The sequence below is a fragment of the Carcharodon carcharias genome, chromosome 21 (assembly GCF_017639515.1).
Source record: "Carcharodon carcharias isolate sCarCar2 chromosome 21, sCarCar2.pri, whole genome shotgun sequence".
Taxonomy (NCBI): domain Eukaryota; kingdom Metazoa; phylum Chordata; class Chondrichthyes; order Lamniformes; family Lamnidae; genus Carcharodon; species Carcharodon carcharias.
The window spans coordinates 44,856,300-44,879,703 of NC_054487.1; the positions used below are offsets into that span (position 1 = coordinate 44,856,300).

At 45.4% G+C, this 23,404-nt stretch overlaps 1 protein-coding gene across 1 annotated transcript in view; it reads left to right on the plus strand.

The window, feature by feature from the left end:
- The window catches only part of LOC121293057 (IQ motif and SEC7 domain-containing protein 3-like), a 272,674-nt gene that overhangs the window by 120,064 nt on the left and 129,206 nt on the right, over positions 1-23,404 (plus strand). The gene's annotated exons all lie outside the window — the stretch shown is intronic.

Genomic DNA, 23,404 nt, shown 5'->3' on the forward strand with positions numbered 1-23,404 from the left:
TGCCCTCAGCCAGACAGAGTCAGACATTCTCAGAGGCAATGTGAAGATCCATGGAGTGTCCTCACTGCATGTCGTCATCACCCTCCTGCAATCAAGTGGCTATTAGGGCCTCCATTGCCTCTCCATGAGCATTATGATACAGGGTATGTGCAATGCCATAAGCCACCCTGGAGTCAAATGTTCATAGATGCAATGTGAGGATCTTATGGTGTCTTTTCACAATCCTCATCATCCTCCACAAATCTAGCAGCTATGAGGGCCTCTTGAGTGCGCCTGCCTTGACTGGCCAGTGTGAGGGCCTTATCGCCATCGTCACCTTCGAAGTCCTCCTCACCCGCATCATCGTTGACACCCTCCTCATTGGAGGAGATCTCCAGCTCCTACATCTCTTCCTCAGCCAGCTCCTGTCCCCATTGCAGTGCCAGGTTGTAAAGGGCGCAACGATGCATGACACCCTCTGTGGACTGTATTGCAGGGCTCCACCAGACAGGTCCAGACACCGGAACCTCATTTTCAGCATCCCCATGGTTTGCTCCACCAAGTTGCGAGTTGCAGATTGAGCCTCATTATACCATCGCTCTGCTGCAGTCTGAGGGTGTCATCAGCCACATCCTCTGTGGGTAGCCCTTGTACCCGAGGAGCTAACCCTGCAGCCTCTGTGGACCCTGAAGACATCACGGATTGTCACTGACTGAGAACGTAGGAAGCATGGACACTCCTAGAAATTATGCACAGACCTGCAAGATGCGTTTGTGGTGGTCGCACACCAGCTGCGCTTTCAGCGAATGGAATACCTTGCGGTTGACATAGTTGACCACTTGTTGCAATGGAGATCTGAGTGCCATATGAGTGCAATCGATGGCACCTGCGCCTGTGGGAAATCTGATATCTGGGCAAATCTAATTGCTGTTGCATCCTGGCTTTCTTGGTCCCAGGTGAAACGCACAGTTGTGTGCCCTCAGGAAGATGGATGCATTTGTGGGTGGAAGCTTGTGATATCCCCCGGAGCCCTGAAAGGAGCCACTGGTATAGAAATTGAGTGCCGCTGTCACTTTCACAGCCACTGGCAGCAGATACCCTCCATGTCCACAATGCGCCAAATCCTGCAGTAGCTGGCAGATGTGACCGATCAGTTCCCTAGATGTGCACAGTCTTCAGCAACACTGGTTCTCGGTCATCTGCAGGAATGAAAGGCGGTGTCTAAAGACGCTGGGTCTAGCTAGGTATTGACCAGCGATGGCTCGCTGTGGCTCTTCGGTGGCGTATGCGTGAGCTCCAACCGCCCCCACTTCCAGAGGGTGCTGGTCATCCCTCTGTGCAGCCAGGTGCCTCCGACATTCTATTCTCTGTCGTCTTCACTCTCTGTAAGCCACGAGGCATACAGCTACAAAAACAGAATTACCTGGAAAAACTCAGCAGGTCTGGCAGCTAGGCATAAAGCTAGTTCACCAGGCTCCATGATCCTGATGTACTCCTCATTAGTGCGCTGCATGGCTACTTGAACCCCACCTTCCTCCACCTCAGTCCACCTGACCGATTGGCTGCAGCTTTGGCCACCGGACTGCATGCTGTATCTCAGCTCAGGCGCAGGCATTCTCGTAACCGATGCTGCAAGGCTGCACTGTTAGCTTGAACAGTGGGGGAGACTGGTCCAAACTAGGATGATGACATTGCAAAGGGGTTGTGAGCACCTCCATCAGTGACTACTCCATGGCCAGCTTTAGCAAGGAGATTGTACAATGTGCCCAGTCATCCAACTGTTCTGCAGTTCACTAAAACGCTCATTAGTTTGCAGTCTGTACCCGAGGGGTGAAAAGCTCTGGAGCACTTGATGTCTGTGCATTGCTTGAGTGGGCAGATAAGCTAGAGGCCTGACTCCAGTCATATCAATGTGGCTGCGCCTGAACTGTTTCAGCTGCAGAGGAATGGCCTTTTTATATAAGGTGTCCCTAATGTGTGGCCGCTTCCCTCACCCACCTTCCCACACTCCCCACCCGACAAATGCTTGTGCGCTACCTTCAACTGCAGGGCAGCCTTTGCCAGCCCCCCACCCAAATTTGCCTCAACCGCAGGGCAGCCTTTCTCCCACTGCCAATGCACCTCAATCTTGAAGTCCAACAGGTGTCCCTTGCGAGTGCTCCGCAACATTATTGTGCACTCACCTCCTAGTTCCCTTCAAAGTGCCAGCCGCCAATTGCACTCCTTTTATACGCTGTTGTGAAACACATCAGTGTACGATCCAGTGGCGGGGGGATGAGTCCGGCTGGCTTGCCTTATAATGGTATGTTGATGTATTACAATGATGTTCCCGACGTCCGATGGCAGGAAATGGTGGGCTGAGCAGACAATCGCAAACTGGTTTCAGGATATTGTGAAACCGATTTTTAGCCTTCTCATCGTTTTGTCCACTCACGCCCGATGCCAGCAGGCACTGACATTTCCACCCAACCTGTGTTTGGGGGAGGCTAACAAGGTAAGGGAAAACACAATAATTGGTAGGATACTGAGAATTGTAGAGAAACACAGTGACCTTGGAGTGCCTGCCCACAGGTCAGCAAAGGTAGATGTACTGGTAGATAAGGTGGTCCAGAAGGTATACAGGAAATTACCTTTATTAGCTGAGGCACTGAATATAAGAGCTGGGAGATTCTGCTGAAACTGTATACAACATTAGGTCACAGCTGGAGTACTATATGCAGTTCTGATCGCTATTGGAAAGATGGGATTGCATTAGAGAGGGTACAGAGGAGACTTACAAAGATGTTGCCTAGCCTGGAGAATTTTAGTTGTGAAAACGATTGGATAGGCTAGGATTGTTTTCTTTGGAATTGGGGTACTGAGGGGAGACCTAATCGAAGTGTATAAAATTATGAAGGGTGTAGATAGAGTGGATTGGAAGGCCTTATTCCCCTTGCCTGAGTGGTCAATAGCCAAGGGGCATATTGGGTAAGAGGTGGAAGCATTAGAGGGAGTTTGAGGGAGGACTTTTTTACGCAGAGTGTAATGGAATCTGGAACTCATTGACTGAAGGGCAGTAGAGGCAGAAAGCCATATAACATTTAAAAAGTATTTGAAGGGCAGAGATGTGACACCCTGTCCTATAACTACGGCATTCTCTACGCTTATAGTAAGGGAGAAGTTGCTGGCATGGGAGAGACAATCCATGAGTCTTTGTAGCCTAGTTTCTGTGAATGACTAGGATGGCATCATTACTGTAGCGGAGTTCTCTGATCAAGACATGCTGTATTTGTGCCTTTGCTTTCAGTCTGGACAGATTGTAACGTTTGTAATGCCGAAGGGTCACGAGGACTCGAAACGTCAACTCTTTTCTTCTCCGCCGATGCTGCCAGACTTGTTGAGTTTTTCCAGGTAATTCTGTTTTTGTTTTGTAACGTTTGCTGCCTGACTTAGTACACGGTAAACTCTTTCCATTTCTGAAGGGAAGGCAAAGATCAGGAGCATGGAGAAGAGCTGTAAAGTGGGATGAGGCTGGATGGCTACATGTCAATCAGTGCAGACATGATGAGCCAAAAGGCATCTTTCTGTGCTGTAAATTTCTATGATTCTATGATAGGCTGCCTCTTGTTGTAGCAGATGGTGCAAGCAAGGTAGACAAATATCTGGCTGCTTGAATACTGCAGTGATTCAGACCCTGCTGCGATCTGCTGACCAAAGTACTTCTTCACTTTCAGAGCCAATTATATCTTTGAAGTTACATACAACTTCATATCACTCAGACAGCTGTCTGTCATCCCACCTGATCCTTCACTGTACAATAACACAACTAGAATCTTGTTCTATGTTACTACTTATTCAATAAACACAGAAAGATTCAGAAAATATACTGGACTGTAACTTCCAAGCTCCCAGCATCATTTGGGGGGGGGGGGGGGGGGGGTGGTGGTGGTGGTTGGTGGTGGTGGTGGTGGTAACCCCAAAGATGCACTTGGGAATCCTCTTCGGATGTGCCCAGGTAAGGATCGCTTTGCAATTGCCCAGAACTGCACTTCCTCTGGGCAACTGCCCTGCACTGGGAACCATCAGAAATTGCGATTTAAATCGTAAACTTTAGATGGTTTCAGCTGGGTTAGAAGGTTACAAGCCACAACATTGGCATCTACCTGGATGTGTGGAAAGTTGCCCAGATATGTCCTGTAAAAAGCAGGACAAATCCAACCCGGCCAATTACCGCCCCATCAGTCTACACTCCATCATCAGCAAAGGATTGGAAGGGGTCATCAACAGTGCTATAAAGCAGCATTTGCTTAGCAATAACCTGCCCACTGACACCCAGTTTGGGTTCCACTAGGACCACTCAGCTCCTGACCCCATTGCAGCCTTGGTTCAAAGGTGGACAAAAGAGCTGAACTCCTAAGGTGAGGTGAGAGTGACTGCCCTTGACATCAAGGCTGCATTTGACTGAGTGTGCCATCGAGGAGCTCTAGCAAAGCTGGAGTCAATAGGAATCAGGGGGAAAACTCTCCACTGCTTGAAGTGATACCTAGCACAAAGGAAGATGTTTGTGGTTGTTGGATGTCAGTCATCTCAGCTCCAGAACATCACTGCACTCAGGGTAGTGTCTTAGGCCCAACCATCTTCAGCTGCTTCATCAGTGACCTGCCCTCCATCATAAGGTTAGAAATGGGGATGTTCACTGATGATTGCACAATGTTCAGCACCATTTGCGACTCCTCAGGTACTGAAGCAGTCCATGTCCAAATGCAGCAAGACATGGACAATATCCAGGCTTGGGCTGACAAGTGGCAAGTAACATTCGTGCCACACAAGTGTCAGGCAATGACCATCTCCAACAAGAGAGAATCAAGCCATCACCCACTGACGTTCAATGGCATTACCATTACTGAATCCCCCATTGTCAACATCCTGGGGGCTACCATTGACCAGAAACTGAACTGGACAAAACCATATAAATACTGTGGCTACAAGAGTAGGTCAGAGGCTAGGAATCCTGCGACGAGTAATTCATCTCCTGACTCGCCAAAGCCTGTTCACCACCTACAAGGCACAAGTCAGGAGTGTGATGGAACATTCCCCACTTGCCTGGATGAGTGCAGCTCCCACAACACTCAAGAAGCTTGACACCGTCCAGGACAAAGCAGCCCACTTGATTGGCACCGCATCCACAAACATTCACTCCCTCCACCACCGATGCATAGTACCAGCAGTGTGTACCATCTACAAGGTGCACTGCAGGGATTCACCAAAGCTCCATAGACAGCACCTTCCAAACCCATGACCACTACCATCTAGAACGACAAAGGCAGCAGACATATGGGGACACCATCACCTGGAGGTTCCCCTCCAAGTCACTCACCTTCCTGACCTGGAAATAAATTGCCGTTCCTTCACTGCCACTGGATCAAAATCCTGGAATTCCCTCCCTAACAGCATTGTGTGTGTGCCTACATCACATGGACGACAGCGATTCAAGAAGGCAGCTCACCACCACCTTCTCAAGGGCAACTAGGGATGGGCAATAAATGCTGGCCTAGCCAGCGAAGCCCACATCCCCTGAATGAATAGCAAAAATTAAACACAGAGATAAAAACAAAAAACTGCGGATGCTGGAAATCCAAAACAAAAACAGAATTACTTGGAAAAACTCAGCAGGTCTGGCAGCATTGGCGGAGAAGAAAAGAGTTGACGTTTCGAGTCCTCATGACCCTTCGACAGAACTTGAGTTCGAGTCCAAGAAGGACTTGAAATATAAGCTGGTTTAAGGTGTGTGGGGGGGTGGGGGGCGGAGAGAGAGAGAGAGAGAAGTGGAGGGGGTTGGTGTGGTTGTAGGGACAAACAAGCAGTGATAGAAGCACATCATCAAAAGATGTCACCAACAATAGAACAAAAGAACACATAGGTGTTAAAGTTGGTGATATTATCTAAACGAATGTGCTAATTAAGAATGGATGGTAGGGCACTCAAGGTATAGCTCTAGTGGGGGTGGGGAGAGCATAAAAGATTTAAACATATTTTAAAATAATGGAAATAGGTGGGAAAAGAAAAATCTATATAATTTATTGGAAAAAAACAAAAAAGGGGGAAATAGAAAGGGGGTGGGGATGGGGGAGGGAGCTCAAGACCTAAAGTTGTTGAATTCAATATTCAGTCCGGAAGGCTGTAAAGTGCCTAGTCGGAAGATGAGGTGTTGTTCCTCCAGTTTGTGTTGGGCTTCACTGGAACAATGCAGCAAGCCAAGGACAGACATGTGGGCAAGAGAGCAGGGTGGAGTGTTAAAATGGCAAGCGACAGGGAGGTTTGGGTCATTCTTGCGGACAGACCGCAGGTGTTCTGCAAAGCAGTCGCCCAGTTTACGTTTGGTCTCTCCAATGTAGAGGAGAAGGCGCTTTCTCCTCCCTCCCAGAAACATGATAGGGTCCCCCTTGTCCTCACTTATCACCCCACCAGCCTCCGCATTCAAAGGATCATCCTCCGCCATTTCCGCCAACTCCAGCATGATGCCACCACCAAACACATCTTCCCTTCACCCCCACTATCGGCATTCCGTAGGGATCGCTCCCTCTGGGACACCCTGGTCCACTCCTCCATCACCCCCTACTCCTCAACCCCCTCCTATGGCACCACCCCATGCCCACGCAAAAGATGCAACACCTGCCCCTTCACTTCCTCTCTCCTCACCATCCAAGGGCCCAAACACTCCTTTCTAGTGAAGCAGCATTTCACTTGCATTTCCCCCAACTTAGTCTACTGCATTCGTTGCTCCCAATGTGGTGGTCTCTACATTGGAGAGACCAAACGTAAACTGGGCGACCGCTTTGCAGAACACCTGCGGTCTGTCCGCAAGAATGACCCAAACCTCCCTGTCGCTTGCCATTTTAACACTCCACCCTGCTCTCTTGCCCACATGTATGTCCTTGGCTTGCTGCATTGTTCCAGTGAAGCCCAACACAAACTAGAGGAACAACACCTCATCTTCCGACTAGGCACTTTACAGCCTTCCGGACTGAATATTGAATTCAACAACTTTAGGTCTTGAGCTCCCTCCCCCATCCCCACCCCCTTTCTGATTCCCCCTTCCTTCTGTTTTTTTTCCAATAAATTATATAGATTTTTCTTTTCCCACCCATTTCCATTATTTTAAAATATGTTTAAATCTTTTATGCTCTCCCCACCCCCACTAGAGCTATACCTTGAGTGCCCTACCATCCATTCTTAATTAGCACATTCGTTTAGATAATATCACCAACTTTAACACCTATGTGTTCTTTTGTTCTATTGTTGGTGACATCTTTTGATGATGTGCTTCTATCACTGCTTGTTTGTCCCTACAACCACACCAACCCCCTCCACTTCTCTCTCTCTCTTCCCCCCACCCCCCACCATAAACCAGCTTATATTTCAACTCTTTCTTGGACTCGAACGCAAGTTCTGTCGAAGGGTCATGAGGACTCGAAACGTCAACTCTTTTCTTCTCCGCTGATGCTGCCAGACCTGCTGAGTTTTTCCAGGTAATTCTGTTTTTGTTTAGCAAAAATTAAAACCATTTCTAACTTCCGGGTAACTACTATACAGACCCAGAGTATATCCCCCCACATACCCAACTAGCCCCCCATCCATGGGATAACCGCATCTTCAGAGGTCCCCCCCCCCACCCCACCCCTCCACGGGACGCCCCCGCCTTCAAAGGACCACAACCCCCCAACAGGAACTCCTCAAGCCATGGGATTCTCCCACCTCCCTGGGGATTCTTCAAAGCCCCACCCCTGCCAGGCCCAACTCTCATCCCCACCCTTTCCCTGAGGCCCAAGATGACCTCCAACCCCCGATCTCCAACCCTCCACTGGCCCCTCCCAATCTCCGACCCTCCCCGATCTCTGACCATCCCCCAGGCCTGACCCGAACCAGCTCGACACCACCCCCAAGCCCGATTCAAGGCCCACCTATCCAACCTCCGACATCCCCTCAATCACGGCCTCCACAACCAACCCCCACCCGCTGAACCCACTGCTCCCTGCCCCCGAACTCCGAGCACACCCCAGGCCTGACCAACCCATCCCGACACCACACCCCAGCATTCTCCCTCCCTCACCACCGAGGTCTAACCTGAGACATGGCCACCCCCAACCTCCGACCTTGCCCTGTCCTCCCCACCGACCTGCCTGACCTCCCACCTCTGACCCACCCCGACAACCCTCCGACCTCCGATTCCCCCCGCACCCACACCTTCGATGCCCGATTTCTGACCACACCCCCGATCTTCGAGCCCCCCCACCTCAATCCCCAACTACCTTCCTGCTGTCCGACCTCCCCTTACCTCTGACCACCCTCAAACCTCTGACCACCCGCCGATCTCCGACTACCCCCCTCCCCACCGATCCCCAATGCCCACCGGATCTCCAACCCTCCACCCGCCTTCCGATCCCCCAACCCCTGAATCCTATCCAATTACATTAGATGCTTACCTTCTCCCTGGCCTTTCAAGGACCTTTAAACTTCAATGGACTTACCTAGCTTACGGCAGCTAGTGCCACAAAAAAGGGGGCATGTTCTCGTTCCCTTCGACACAGCTGCACTTTGATGCTAGGCCCCAGGGACGTGCTGCACTGCCTGGATGTCGCCCAGCCTGAGTCGAAGGTCCACTGAGATAGTATCGAGAAAGAATTAAGGTAAGAAATTGGGAACGGAGTGGCAATCCAATGTGGAGACCAGTGGCCTGAAAGAATCAAACTTACCAAATGACCCCAGTAGAATAAACCAATGGACAAGATTTTACTTTTTCTAGCTCTTGTTGTATCAAACTAAAGTCAACATAAATTAAACATGAATTATTAGGCCAATTGTTTCAATATAAACTATAAATTATACTTTACGTATCAACACAACAGAGATAGAGCCACAGATTTACTGGCAGTCTCCTTAGCACATATGTACCACGTTCAGTCAGAAAGTCCTTTACAACTCTGACTTCCTCAGGTAGACTCCCAGTTCCTATCCTGCTAATCTCCACAGCCCACATGCACTAAACTGCTGCTGAAATCTGATCTCTCTGAGCTTTCTTTTCCTTTTGCTTTCAATCAGCCTCTGTTTCCTTAGCAAAATGAGGTCACAGTCTGATTTTCCAGAAATCTGATGTTACAGTCAGGAACCCAAAATTACAGCTCACTTTCCAAGAAAACTGAGGTTTTCATTTCTCTTTCAGTTAGGGACTATCTCAAAAAACACAAGCTTTAAATCCCAAAGTCAGTGCACTCACCAGAATATGCAACAAACCATTGGTTCAGACAATAACTCGCGCAAGCATCGCCCCCCTTCCCCCAGTTCTGCAAACCACAGGTTTCATCACACATATTACCCACTACATTTACAGCTACAATTAATATTTACAATATTCATGGGTACAACTTTTCGCTCAGCATGCGGGTTCACGGAGAACGTGCTCAAGCGTAAAATAGCATGCAATGTTTTGATTGGCGGGCATGCTAAACTCGGAAGCATGCCTGCCAATGACTAAGAGGTCTATTAAGCCCATTAACGGCACAATTAACTGGGATTCATTGCTGCCCGTCCAACCTTATGGTTGGTGGGCAGGCAAGTTGGCCAGGCGGCCTTTGCATTTTTCAGGAAACCTCATCCAAGGGTGGGATGAGGTTTCCATCATTAAATTTTAACAAAAATTTCGACAGGATTTTCAAGTTGTATATGTTCAGATGACTGCTTCTGATGCATGGGCATTTTTTACCCTGCTTTTAAAATCTTTATTTTTTTGTACTTAAAATACTTCAGCTCCCTGAGGCAGCTTGCTGCCTGCAGGGAGCTTTCATTTCATGCTCCCCCACACCTGCATTGACTTCAGTGCATCCCCTCCTCCCGCCCCCAACCCAGTCAGCGCCGATTGTATCAGCTTACGCTTCACGCTGGCCGATCTTTAATTGGCCAGCCAGTGTGAAGTCAGTCGGGGGCCGATTGCAGTTGGAGGTCCCTTTCTCGACCGCTCCCGGGCAAGCTGATCGAACCTGCCTGCTGAGCTAAAAATTCAGGCCCATGTCGTGTCAAACACACAGCCAGAGTTATCAGATCCTCGGTGTACTATGGCTGGAGGGCCTTAGATGGTGGTCTTTCACCTTTATGTCATTGTGATGGGTGCCCCAAGATTTGTGTGTCTCTCAGCCCTCAATCCTGGACTTTGGAATGTGCCAGACTGTAACACTCGGTCGTCAACAGCTCCGTGCGCTGGAAGACCAACAAGTTTTGGACAGACCGAAGAGCAACTTTCACTGAGCTGACAGCCCTCCAGAAGCAGTTGGTGTTTATCACGGTCCGAGTCTCTGTTAGAATCTGCTTTGTTATACTTCCTAATCAAGTCATTCTCAGTTTTGAATCAAGCCATCCATTTCAATCTGTTCACATCCTGAATCCTCTTCAAGGTAGAGGAGGTGTGAACATCACAATTTGGCTGTAACAGTGGGGAGCCAGAAATCTATGGATAAGTAGCCAGCATGACGTCTTCTGTTCCTTTGTATCATAGAAACAGCCATTATATCATAGCCTGGAGAGAACACCAGGTGACATAACTTGATATCAAAGGAGAAGATTCTGAGCTTTAGTGGGAGGAATAATTATGGTTTTCTTAGAACAGTAAAAGCCTTTCTGAAAAAGTTCACGAGCAGCCAAAAGGAATACACCTAGAAAAGCCAACCTTGGGTCTACAAGAAACTGGGTGGTATTAGTTTGTTATGCAGCCATAGTACTTACCGTATTTTTGTGTCGGCGTAATGAACTTGCATTTAGACAACACACTTGGGTCTGAACTAATTAAAGGAGGATTGCTTATAGTCTTCCTACCAAAGTTACAGCAAAAGACCGGCACAACCGCCACTCAATTTCAAGGTCAAGAACAATTTAAATGAATTAATCATTCAATGTGAGTTTGCCAACTTTTAAAACACAAAGTAGGACAAGAGGACTGTTTGTCATTGTCAGTTTGGGACCTAACCAGGTCCTTAATGATCTATTCACAGGAACTAATACTGATTAATGAGCAAGCTAAAGAAATGTCAACTCTGATTTAGTAAACACTCTCGGATTGGAGGTTGTGAAAACTCACCAAAACACAATAATATGCTCTGTATTAGCACTGGTTGTTCAAAGGTGCTGTTGCCTCCAGGAGATTATGACTTAGTTTCAACAGAGCTGCCAGTTTACATTATCAAAGACAGAAGCAAAAACACAGGCCTATTTCTATTTTTATCTCACCAACGTCTTGGAGAATTTCAAAGGTGGAAACCTCTTTTGTTCTACTTTCATTTTGTTTGTCTGCATCTTGTTCCATAACTCCCCATTTCTGCCACTCTTGACCGATTATCAATAAGTGAAAGTGGTGCGTGATCTGCCCTTTAACTTGTCCCTTTCACAGAATCGCGGAGTTAGTATGGTGCAGAAGGAGGCCATTTGGCCCAACACTGCTGCACTGGCTCTTCTATTCTCCCACCTGTTCCCTGTAACCCTATACATTCTTCCTTTTCAGAGAACAGGCTAATTCCTGTTTGATTGCTTCAATTGAACCTGCCTCTACTGCACTCAGGCAGAGCATTCCAGGCCTGAATCACTCGCTGTGTGAAAAAAGTTTTCCTCAGATCACTATTGCTTCTTTTACTAATTGCTTTAAATTTGTGCCCTCTCGTTCTCAATCCTTTCATGAGTGGGGCCATTTTCTCCTATTTACTCTGTCTAGATTTTGATTTTGAATAGCTCTATCAAATCTCCTCTCCTTTTCTCTACGGAAAACAGTCCTAACTTCTCCAATCTATCTTCATAACTGAAGTTCCTCATCCCAGGAACCATTCTCATGAATCTATTCTGCACTCTTTCTAATGCATTCACATCCTCCCTAAAGTGCGTTGCCCAGAACTCCAGCTGAAGCCAAACTAATGACTTATACAAGCTTAACATAACCTCCTTGCCCCGATTAATAAAATCCAGAATACTGTATGCTTTATTAACTATTCACTCAACCTGTCCTGCCCTGTTCAATGGCTTATGCACATATACACCCAAGTCCCTCTGCTCTTGCAATCCCTTTAGAGTTTGTTGCAGTGTGGCCTTGTTGCCTATTTGTAATAGAGTTGATCTGCAGACAACTTTGAGTGGAAACAATATAGCCAGCAGCAACTACACGTGAGCTTTCATCTCCATCTCTACACTGACTGTGGAAGTAGCCCATGTTGCTAACACACTGGTTTACACAGATCATATGATCTTACATCACAAGACCATTCTTAAAGGTACAGTCCAATATTTAACAAAACCATAATTACTACATTCCTCCCCCTTTAACTTTGCTTTGCACATTGTATTTACAAGTTTATTTATCTCATGACATTATAATATTTACGCAGCGTCAAGAAATTTACAAGTTCAGTCTTTTAGGTGGTTTCCTGATTGGTGTGGAATGTCGGAGCTCCACAACTCCAGATTCTTTTTCAGAAACCACATTCTCTGAAACTGCATGAATATCAGGTACCTTGGTGGGCACCAGGCATGACAGTCCTTGTTTAAGCATCTTCAACAAGAAACACTGGTTCAGCAATGGTTACAGGTGGAACCGTATTTTGTTGTGTTATCTCTCTTTTTCTTAAATGGTCCACATGCTTCCAGGTGATCTGGCCTTCCACTTCCAAGTGGTATGATAATGGTCTGGTCACTGAACTTACTTTACCTGGTAACCACTTCGGTCCCCCACTGAAATTCTTCACATACACTGCTTCTCCAACAGTTAATAGTCTCTAATGACTAAACAAGTCCTGTGTAGCTTTTTGGTTTCCTTGACTCTTCTCCACCTTTCCCTCCAAATTTGGAAATATTAGGCTTAGTCTTGTCCTAAGATGATGTCTCATTAACAATTCTGCAGGTGTTCCTCCTGTCATCTATTGGCCGCCCTGTGCCGTCGTCCATTCCAAGAGATAGTACCGCTCCCACTCCATAGGGAGACATATTGCATGTTAGCACCAAGTCTTTCGTCTGATCATAATGCACTAACAGATTGGATGAGTGTAACAGCTGTTTCACTTTCATGAAAGCTTCTTTTTGGAGCGTCTCCCAAGACCAACATTGGTTCTTCCTTAGCGGTGAATGAAGATGGGCCAGAACTGTAGATAACTTAGGTAAAAATCACCCATAATAATTTATCATTCCAAGAAATGATTTAAGTTCAGAGGCGTTCTTGGGTGCAGGTGCCTCTTATTGCTTTAACTTTCTCTTCAACTGGGTATAACCCCTGAGAATCTACCTAGTGGCCCTAGATTACTTCCTTTGCTTGAAAAATGCATTTTTCCTTTCTCCATTGCACTCCTGCTTGTAAAAAGGACTTTAGGACTTCCTCTAGGTTAGCCAAATGTTCCTTTTCTGTGAATCACATTGTCTAAGTAGACTACAACCTGGGGTAGTCCCTGTAGTAAGCTTTCCATTGTTCTCTGAAAGATGACACAGGCTGAGGAAACATCTAAAGGCAAGTGTGTATATTGGTATAACCCCTTGAGGGTATTAATTGTGATGATTTCCTGGGAGGCATCATCCAACTTTAATTGTTGACATCCGTGACTCATGTCAAGCTTTTATACGTCTCCCTCCTAGCTTGGTATATAGGTCTTTGATTTTTGGAATGGGGTACCTGTCCAGTTTGGCTGCTCTGTTGACCATTAGTTTATAGTCCCCACAAATTTGGATGCTTTGGTCTGGTTTAAGGGCAGGGACTATGGGTGTTGCCCATTCTGAGAACTGAACTGCTTTTATGACACCCAACCCCTCTAGCCGGTTCAGCTCAGCGTCAACCTTCTCTCTTGGGGTGTATGGCACTGGTCTTGCTTTCATGAAGTGAGGGGTTACTTCTAGATTCACGTAAACCTTGGCCTGTAAGCTTTGGATTTTTCCCAGTTCATCCTTGAAGACGGTGGTATACTTTTTAAGCAGCTCTGGTAGCCCACTTGATCTCAACTGGAAGATTTCGGACAAGTTTAATTTAATCTCCTTTAACCAATCTCGCCCAAGAAGACTTTGCCCTTCACCCACTGCCACCATCGTGGGTAGCTGTGCTGATTGGTTTCTATAATGGACAGTTAATCTGCTGATACCTTTTACTTGGATTTCTTCGCCTGCGTACGTTTTTAATTTGACAGATGTTTGTTTCAAATTTAATTGATGTTCACCATTATTTAAATATCTGAAAGTGTGTTCTACAATTATAGCAGTGGAAGCTCACGTGTCTACTTCCATTTTTACTGGTTTATCATTCACTTATACTGTAACAAATATTGGCTCTGTCTTCCCAACTTTCATGTTAAGCAATGAATAGATGCCAGAATGTGTTGTTTCAGACTTTTCTACACTGTGCATTTCATTGGGCTTCTTCTGTTGTTTGCAAGCTTGTTTAAATCTCTCTTTGTACTGTCTCATTATATGTCCACTTCTGTGACAAAAGTAACATTCTACTATTTAAACTGCCAATTGCTAAAAGACTTATTGTTTCCACATCGATTAAAGTTGTTCTTCGATTTAGTTGCTGAATTATTTCCTCTTATTTTTCGTTTAGCCGCTTCACGACGAAGTCTCGCTTTTTTGCGTCACTTTCGGCTGACTGTTCCCGCCCGATTTGGAGTACGGCGCCATTTTGTGCCTCTTGTATTACTTGTGAATGTCCTACAGCACTTTCGATGGCCAGTGCTATTTCTAACGCTTTCTTAAAATCCAGATTCACTTTAGCCAGCAACCTCTGAATAGTGCCTTCTTTCACACCACACACTAAACGATTTCTGAGCATGTTGTTCAGAGTCTTACCGAGCTCACAATGTTCCGTTAGTTGCTTCAAATTCGTCATGTAGCAAGCAATAATCTGACCCAAGGCTTTATGTCGCAAATTGAACCGGAACATCTGCATTGTGACTGAGGGCTTGGGTTGAAAATATCCCTTCACGAGGTTCAATAATTCACTGAAATTTTTTGAATCTGGGGCACAGGGTGCCTTCAAACTTTGAATCAGACTGTAGGTTTTGCTCCCGCAAGTATTCAAGGGAATTGTTCGCCTCTTCTCTTGCTCTGTGATTTTGTTCGTTCGAAAGAATATATACTTTATATATATTCTATATACTGAGACCAATCGTCTGTGGCTAGCTCAAAGGGATCGATTCTACCAAATTGTGGCATTTTGGGTGAGTATATCTTCTGTTATTTTAAACAGACATTGATACTCACAATCGCTGGGTGAGGTACAGTACCGATTCTGATTTATCTTGATTTATCCTGATTTATCCTTGTTGCTAGTTTGTTGTAGTGTGGACTTGTCACCTTTTTATAATAGAGTTGATCTACAGACAACTTTCTAAGTGGAAACATTGGGCAGGATTTTTTGCTTGGTGTGTGAGCGTGCGCCCAGCACACCCGAGTGTGAAATAAAGCACGTTGATGAGCATGCTCTCGTGATAGTTTGGTTGGTTTGTTCATTAGTTATTTTAAACAGTGCTTCATCTCCCTGAGGCAGCTCCATACCTCAGGGAGATTGAAATGCTCTTTCACGCTAGGCCCGCTCGCCCTCCTCCCCCCGTCTGCATAGGCAGCGCTACTGCTTGCATTCCATGCTGGGCGGGCCTTAATTGGGCAGTGGTCAGCTTCCCGACTGCCCCTGCTAAGGGCAAACTTCTGCCCATTAGGTTTATTTACAATTCAGCCAGCAGCAACCACACGTGCGCTTTCAACTCCATCTCTATCTCTACACTGACTGTGGAGGTAGCCCGCGCTGCTAACACATTGTTTTACACACATCATACAATCTTACATCACAGGACTATTCTTAAGAGGTACAGTCCAATATTTAACAAAACCTTAATTACTGCAGAGCTGTACCCCCTATTTTATACTGTCACCATGTTCTTTCAATCAGAATGAACCACTTCACATTTCTCTGCATCAAACTTCATCTGCCACCTGACTACCCATTTCACCAACTTGCTTATGTCCTTTTGAAGCTCTACACTATCTTCCTCACAGTTAACAATGTTTCTGAGTTTTTTATGATTCGCAAATGTTGAAATTGTGCCCTGTATACCAAGATCTAGGTCATTATTATGTATCAGGAAAAGCAAGGGTCCCAACACTGATTCCTGGGGAACTCCACTACAAACCTTCCTCTCGCCAAAAAACATCATTAACCATTACTCTCTGTTTCCTGCCACTCAGCCAATTCCATATCCATGTTGCTATTTCTCCTTTTATTCCATGATCTATAAGTTTGCTCACAGTCTGTTGTATGACACTGTATCAAATGCCTTTTGGAAATACATGTACAGCACATCAATAGCATTGCCCTCATCAACCCTCTCTGTTACCTCTTCAAAAAACTCCAACATGTCAGTTAAACATGATCTTCCCTTTAGAAATCCATGCTGGCTTTCCTTAATTACCCCACATTTTTCATGAGGCTATTAACTTTGTCCCAAATTATTGTTTCTAGAAGTTTCCCCACCACAAAGTTAAACTGATTGGCCTGTAGTTTCTTCTCATAAACATGGGTAAGGTCAGAACTCACCACATGGAAACTCATGAACATTCATATGAAGCTTTATAATTAATTTACTTTTGAAACTCTGTCGTTTCTGGCTTTAACTATGAAAAGATTGAACAGTGGTCCAAGCTTACAGCAACTCCAACCTTTCCCACAGAACTTAGCGCTACATTTAAATTCACACGGTATAAATATTGATGGAACAATGCGTCAGCGAACTGTCCAACTGCCTTTTCAATTTGGTTTCAAATGTATCTCAGGCTGGGAAGATTACCCCTCTCTGTTGATTGTAAGGGGCTAAAATAAAAGCTTTTTTTTTAAGCAACTGCCCTCTATAAGGATATTTGCAGAATGCACAGATTAATGTTGACCTGTATTCACTGGACTGATTTTCCCTGGTAGTTTTGTCATCTCCTGCCATAATGCCAGTGGGACAATTGTTTTGTTTCTCACCTGAGTTTGGCAGCAACAACAACACCAATTTGTATTTATGTAGCATCTTTAACATAGGAAAACATCCTAAAAACATTGCTTCACAGGAGCATTATGAGACAAAATTTGAAGCCAGCTACATAAGAAGATATTAGGACAGATGACCAAAAGCTTGATCAATGAGGTAGGTTTTAAGGAGATTCTGAAAAGAGGAAAGCAAGGAAGAAAGGAGAAGGCATTTAGGGAGGGAATTCCAGAGCTTAGGGCCCATGCAACTGAAGGCACAGCTAGCAATTGTGGAGCACTTAAAATCAGGGATGCTCAAGAGACTAGAATTAGCAGACCACAGATACCTTGGAGAATGTGGAGCTGAATGAAATTACAGGGAGGGCTTAGGCCATGGAGGGATTGAAAACAAGGATGACAATTTTAGTCAATGTGTTGCTTAACCAGGAACCAATGTAGGCCAATAAGTACAGGGATACTGAGTGAATGGGACTTTCTGCGGCCTAGGACATAGGTAGCAGAGATTTGGGTGACCTGGAGGATAGAATATGGAAGAGCAGCCAGGAGTGTGTTGGAATAGTCGAGTCTAAAAGTTAGAAAGCCATGAATGAGGGTTTCAGCAGCAGATGAGCTGATGTGGGACAAGGTTGGGTGATGTTACGGAGGTGGAAATAGGCAGTCTTAGTGATGGTGCAGTAAGGAGCTCACCTCAGGGTCAAAAATGACATCAAAATTGCAAACAATTTAGTTCGATCTCAGACAGTTTCCTAGGAGATGGATGGGGTCGGTGATAATGGAACAGAGTTTCTAGCTGGGACTGAGGCCAATGGCTTCAGTCCCCTAATATTTAGTTGGAGGAAGTCTCTGTTCACCCAGTACTGGATATTGGACATGGAGTCTGACAATTTAGAGACAGTGGAAGGACTGAAAGAGGAGTGGTGAAGTGGAGCTGGGTGTCTTCAGTGTATATAGAGAAACTGATGCTCTGGTTTTGGCTGATGTCACTGAGAGATGGCATGTAGATAAGAAACAGGATGGGACCAAGGATAGTGCTATGGGGCGACACGGACGTAATGTGTGGGAGCAGGAAGAGACCCTATTGCAGGTGATTCTCTGGCTATGACTGAATAGATAAGAATGAAACCAGGCAAGAGTAGGTCCTACCCAACTGGGTGACAGTGGAGGAGAATGGTGTGATCAGCTGTGTCAAAGGCTGACAGGGCAAGAAGGACACAGAGGGAAAGTTTACCTTTTTCACAACAACATGGGATGTCATTTGTGCATTTGATGAGAAACATTTTGGTACTGCGGCAGGAGTGGAAATCTGATTGGAGGGGTTTAAACATGGAAACCACTGAAAGATCGATTTAGAAACAGAAAATAGGAGCAGAAGTGGGCCTTTTGGCCTCTCAAGCTTGTTGCATCATTCAGTATGATCATAGCTGATCCTCTATCTCAGTGCCATACACCCACACTCTCCCCAAACCCCTTGATGCATTTAGAGTCTACAAATCTATTTCTTTCTTAAACATATTCAGTGACTTGGCCTCCACAGCCTTCTGTGGTAGAGAATTCCATAGGTTCCCCACTCTCTGAGTGAAGAAGTTTCTCCTTATCTCATGCCTAAATGGCCTACCCTGTATACTGAGATCGTGACCCCTTGCCCCAGACGCCCCCAGCCAGAGGAAATATCATCCCTGCAACCAGTCTGTCCAGCCCTGTCAGAGTTTCATAAGTTCAGTGAGATCCCCTCTCATTCTTCTAAACTCTGAATACAGGCCTAATCAGCCCAATCTCTCCTCAGACGAAAATCCTGCCATGCCAAAAATCAGTCTGGTGAAACCTTCGCTGCACTCTCTTTGTGGCAAGTATATCCTTTCTTGGGTAAAAACTGCACACAATACTCCAGATGTGGTCTCACCAAGGCCCTGTACAGCTGCAGTAAGATATTCTTGCACCTGTACTCAAGTCCTCTCGCAATGAAGGCCAACATACCATTTGCCTTCTTAATTGCTTGTTGCACTTGCATGCTTGCTTTCAATGGTTGGTGTACAAGGACATCCAGGTCCCTTTGTATGTGAGCATTTCCCAATCTATCACCATTTAAATAATACTCTGCCATTCTGTTTTTCCTACTGAAGTGGATAAACTTCACACTTATCCAAGTTATACTGCATCTGCTATGTATTTGCCCACTCACTCAACTTGTATAAGTTGCCTTGAAGCCTCTTAACATCCTCCTCATTACTCAGATTCCCACCAAGTTTCCTGTTGTCAGCAAACTTGGAAATATTATATCTAGTTCCCTCATCCAAGTCATTGATATATATTGTGAATAGCTCAGGCTTAAGCTGCGATCCCTGTGGTATCCCACTAACCACTGCCTGACACTCTGAAAAAGACCCATTTATTCCTACTGTCTGCTTCCTATCTGCTAACTAATTCTCATTCCGTGCCAATATATTACCTCCAATCCCATGTACTTTAATTTTGCACACTAACCTCTTACCTGGGACTTTATAAAAACTTTGTGAAAATCCAAATACACCACATCCACTGGTTCTCTCTTATCTATTCTGCTAGTTATGTCCTCAAGAAACTCCAGTAGGTTTGTCAAACATGACTTCCCTTTCATAAATCCATGTTGACTTTGTCTAACCCTGTTGATATTTTTTAAGTGTCCTGTTATCACATCCTTTATAATGGATGCTAGAATTTTCTCTACTACTGATGTTAGGCTAACCGGTCTGTAATTCCCTGTTTTCTCCCTCCCTCCTTTTTTAAATAGTGGGGTTACATTTGCCAACCTACAATCTACTGGAACTGTTCCTCCCCAAAACCTTCAGCAGAAGGCCACCTGCAGGCACCCACCAGGCTTCAGCTCAATTTGGGTTCCCTCTGCACTGGTAACATTCCAGTGGTGTCTCAATTTTCTTCTAAGTGGGCATTTATAGTTGATGCAGATCTCAGCCTGCCGTTGGCAAGATCACTTGGAGGCAGGAATGCATCGATTATAAAACCTGACACGCATATTTTCACATTTCCTCACCCTCCTACAGGGTAAGGTTCTATACACTGTTTGCTCCCATAAACCAGGAATCAGACATATTTCTGACTAGGAGTTTTAAAGTTGGAGGAAAATCAGGGCTAATATATTTGCATGGATGGTCTTGGTGTGTAATATAACCCAGTCATTACTGTGGTTATTTTAATAGGGTGCCAATTGTATTAAAAGTGAATACAAAGGAATTTCATACGATCACAGAGGAAGGTGCACTGCCAGAGGAAATTAATTCCCTATTGGTTTAATGACATAGGACCTCAAAACAATAAGTTTAACATTAGTATTACAGGCAGGTTTTAGTAGGAAGTTATCTGCATGAACCATTTAAATAACAAAACATGGCTAGAGCTTAGAAACGCTGAAATTAAATCTGGTTTAGATCAATAATTCTGTCCAAATATTTAAGGCACAGCAGCAATAAATAATTTTTATTAACATAAGTAGAAACTGAGCCTTTTGCACTTTAATTGCCAGCCGCTCTTTTCTTTGCCAGCTGTTAGTGATTTTCAGCCCACTGCCTTTTCTCATTTACTATATTTTACATGAGTTGAGTCAGCAGCTCATTACAATGAGCTTTCCACTCTAAGCCAAGACTTCAGTGCACCAGAGCAATCGCGCAGGCGGAGGGAAGCCGGTTACAGAGATTGGATTAAGCCGAAGTGATCTATATAGCAATGATATAGGAAGGATAATATTTGATTTTTCATTTGGAGCTTATAGGACTGCAGGTTTATCTTTCGGACTGAGCTGTGCTCTTCCGTGATGCAGTTAAATATTTCACCCCAGAGAGTGCAAGTAAGTACAGTATTCCTGGAAAGGTTTGACATAGGGTGAGAAGGAAACAACTGAACTCTCATTTACTCAGCTTCAAGCCCAACTCCCTCACCCCTTCCCCACCTCCCAAATATTAGCTTCAGGATTTAGAATTGCAGGAAAATATGCAATATCTATCTTTAAAAGGCTCAGTGGAGAGTAAAATCAATGGGATATTAAGGCAACATTTCTCACAATTCTGTCATCTTCCTGATGGGTGGTTTTCAATTCATATTTCCTCCCAAATTTCACTATCACTCTGACTTCATGTGAGCAGAATAACAATAAATATGGAGTAATGGTTAGCACCATGATGCCAAACTTATCCTTACCAATTCCCTCCATGGATTTATCTGCAGATAGGGCCAGAACCACCTCCTTAAAACGTAACTCTATCCAGTCCACCTCTTTTCCCTGAAATTGCAAGGCAACATGTATTGTTTCATGTATAAGGACAACTGTACTTCTTCAGTGTGTTCTGAGTAAGAGGCTTTATTGAACTGAAGAGAGTTGGCAGCCTACAGTCAGCTTGCCTCATGGCCGAGTCATCTGATGATGTACACTTAGTAAAGATTGCCTTTCCAAAACCCAAATACCCTTTGGGCAGAATTTTTACCTCATTGGGTAGGCGTGGCGGGCGGCCCGGGATTGGCTGCAGGATGGACCGCCACCTGTGATTGGGCCCTGGCTTAGATTTCACACTGGTTGGCCAAATAACAACCAGCCAGCATGAAACGAGCGCTAATAACCTCAGCGTTGCCGGGGTGAGGGAGGGGAGGAGGACGAACATGGAAGTCAGCGATTGCAGCAGGTGCACTCAGTGAAGCTCCCTGAAGGCGCAGAGCTGCCTTAGGGAGCTGAAGATTTTTCACATTAAAAATAACGTTTTCAAAAAAAAGTGTCTGACACATGAGCAGGGACATGTTGAAAATGAGTTCTTAAAATTTTTATTTTATTTTTAATTAACATCAGAGACCTCATCCCACCCATGGATGAGGTTTAGCCTCTTTGCCCGTCTGCCAACTGTAAGGTTGGACGGACAGGGAAAAATGCTATTTAATTAATAAGCTTAACAAGCCCTCTTAATTTTTGGCGGGCGCACTGCCAACTCCCGCCAACCAAAATATCGTGTGAGTGTGCGATGAAGTTGGCATGCTTGCCTGACATCATTGCGCACTATTTTCCTTCCGTTCGGGTCGGGCATGCACCCTCCCAATAAGGGAAAAATTCTGCCCCTTATTGCACACGTAGGGTGGAATTTTATGGCCCCGTCGCAATGGGGGCAGGTGTAGGAAAATACAGCGAGCCATTCAAAAATCCATTGACTTCGGCGAGAACGGGAAAAAAACAGGAAGGGCCTAAAAATTCTGCCCACAGTCTTTAAACCGTGCAGGTATCGCAATGGAATGTGTGCGCATTAACATTGGCTGTTGCCTGGGTGATGTTCCTTGTCCGGAGAGTGCCGTTCCCATGGCCCTTGTTGCCTTGATGACAGTTGTTGTTCCATTACAATTGTTGGGGACTCTTGGACCTCTGGGTTGATGGTAATTCTGTACTCTGTACAGCTTGAGATCCCTTCTTCCTGACCTGCTGATTGCTGTGAAGGAACAGCTTCTCTAGTTATTCGAACAGGCTTGCAGTTGCACCGGTATATGAGGTCGTTAACTTCCACTATATACACTCGACAATTTCTCTGCGCTTGTGCCAAGTTTCTACGTGTGCTGACTCCTGTCGAAAGCATTGAAAATTTGCATCCTGACTGGCTCTCCAATGTTCAACTCTGATAATGGTTTGGCAGCCTTGTCAAACTGAAATTTGGCTGTTGTTTCACCTTGATCTTTTACTTATGCCTGTTACTACTGCTGGTTTCCGTAGCTTTGTTGCTATTGGAAGAGCAGCTTGGGTGCAACGTGATATTAGTCTTTGGACAGGACTACTTTCCATGCCTTCAGTCGGTGTGTTTCTCCACTCAAGGATTGTATTCATCTGTGCCAGATTTGCTCGATTTCTTGATGATTCTTTTGGCGATTTTCACTGCTGCCTCAGCCTTTCCATTTGACTGGGGTTAGTGCGGAGATGATGTGTAGTGTTGAATTTCCCAATCCTTTGTGAATTGGCTTAATTCTTCACTTGTGAACTGAGGCCATTGTAACTCACCACAATGCCTGGAATGCCGTAACGACTGAATTATGCTTTCAGGCATTCTACTATTTCTCCTGTCGTTGTTGAAGTCACTTGGTCTAACTCCCAATAGGCAGAATAGCAGTCTATAGTGACAAGATAGTCAGTTCCTGCTAGAGGTAAGAGGTCTACTCCCAGCTTCATCCATGGTCTGTCTTGGAGGTCATGCATCATCAATGGCTCGCTAGCTTGTTTAGCTTGGTACTTGTTACAAGCACCGTACTGGCCAACGTGGTCTTTAATTTCCGTGCTCCTGTTTGGCCAAGAGAGCACTTTTCTTGCCTTCTTCAGACTCGATTCAATTCCTTGATGGCTTGCGTGGATACATTCCAGCATCCCCCCATGGCATGCCCAGTGACTGGAAGCCAGTGTCCAATGGA